Source organism: Belonocnema kinseyi, chromosome 6 (assembly GCF_010883055.1).
Source record: "Belonocnema kinseyi isolate 2016_QV_RU_SX_M_011 chromosome 6, B_treatae_v1, whole genome shotgun sequence".
In the NCBI taxonomy this organism is placed as follows: Eukaryota; Metazoa; Arthropoda; class Insecta; order Hymenoptera; family Cynipidae; genus Belonocnema; species Belonocnema kinseyi.
In genome coordinates this window covers 17,734,091-17,736,130 of record NC_046662.1, presented here as the reverse complement: position 1 = coordinate 17,736,130, position 2,040 = coordinate 17,734,091, and positions in this window count along the sequence as shown.

Below are 2,040 nucleotides of genomic sequence, written 5' to 3'. Positions count from 1 at the left end.
ATTATAAAATATTATATTAATATTAATGACTAGTTGACCATCTTTGAATAGAAATTGTTAAACTTTAACTAAAACAATTAGTTTTGTGAAAACAATAAATTGAGCATAAAATACATAAATTAAAAATAGAATTTTTAATTGTTTTCAACAAAATAGTTAAATTTTTACACAAAAAGGTAAATTTTCATCCAAAAAGCTGAATTGTATACTAAAAAAAGCATTTTTAATAAAATACATGAACCTTGCACAAAAGAAATTTATTTTCCACCAAGACCAATTTTCTATACAAAAAATTAATGTTTAATCATAGTTAAATTTTTGACATAAAATATTAATTTTCTTGTAGATAAAAAAAAATCAAAGAAAAACAAAAATATTTTTGTACAAAATAGTTAAAAATCCTGAAATATTTAAAAATCCTTTAAAATCTGTTGAAATTTTTCAAAGCTCTTGAAAATTCCTTGAAAATTTAAAAATACCCTAAAATATTTTAAATGCTTTAAAATATTATACTAATTAATGTAATCAATTGGAAATTCCTTGGAACGTTTTAAAATACTCTCCAATGTTCCAAAACCTTCAAAATCGTTCGAAACACCTTGACACCTTTCAAAGATTTCTAAAGTACTTTGAAATTTAAAAAAAATAACTGCCAAAATTGTTATAATTCTTTGAAATTTCTTTATATCATAAAAATGAATTAAAAATTCATTGACATTTTTTTAAACATCCTCAAATATTTAAAATCCTTGAAAATCTTTTGAAATTTCTTTAAAATTTTCAAAGCTCTTGAAAATTCCTTAAAATTTTAAAAATACCCTAAAATATTTTTAATCTTTTAAAATCTCATAGTACATTATTGAAATTAATTAAAAATTCCTTGGAACCTATTAACATATCCTAGCATATAACAAATCTTTCAAAATCTCATATTAAGTTACCGGAATCAATTGAAAATTCCTTGGAACATTTTCAAATACTCTCAAACATTGCAATTCCTTCAAAATCTTTTGACATACCTTAAACTTTTCCAAAGATTTTTAAAGCACTTTTGAATTTTTTAAATAACCCTTCTAACCTTGTTATAATTCTTTGAAATTTCTTTAAATTATAAAAATGAATTAAAAATTCATTGACATTTTTTGAAACATCCTCAAATATTTAAAATCCTTGAAAATCTTTTGAAATCTCTTAAAAATTTTCTAAGCTCTTGAAAATTCCTTGAAATTTTAAAAATACCCTCAAATATTTCAAATCTTTTAATATCTCGTACTACGAGGGTGAATCAAATATTAACCGGAATTCTTTTTTAATATTTATTTATTTATAAAACAATACAAAAATACTATTGATTATTTTTCTACATAGTCTCCTTCACGCTCTACACATTTTTTCCAGCGGTTTGGAAGCTTGTTAATTCCTTGCTCGTAGAAACTTTGAGGTCGAGTCATCAACCAATTGCGCACGAATTCCTCAACATCTTGGTCGTTGTCAGATCGCAATCCTTCAAGTGCATCTTTCATGGGCGCAAACAAATGATAATCACAGGGTGATAAATCTGGGTTGTATGGAGGATGCTCAAGGGTTTCCCAATGCATATCCTCCAGTTTTTGTTTCGTTTCAACCGCCGTACGTGGCCTGGCATTGTCATGAAGAAGGATGACGTTTCTGATGGGGTTACCGCGTCTTTTGCTTCTGTAAGCGGCTTTTGCTGCCTCCAACAGCTGGCAGTAGTAGGCAGCGTTAACCGTACGTCGATCATGTAGGAAATCAATGAGCAACACTCCTCTGTAGTCGAAAAAGACGGTCGCGAGGACCTTACCGGCTGAGAGACGGGTTTTGGCTTTCACAGGACCGCCTTCGTCTTTCCTTCGCCATTCTTTACTCGCCATCTTGGACTCGGGAGTGTAATGATGCACCCATGTTTCATCGCATGTGACGATATGCTTCAAAAAAGTCTCTCCCTCCTGCTGAAATCGATTCAGATGTCTCTTACTGATTCGCAGTCGGATGTTTTTTTGATCTTCGTTCAATAACTTC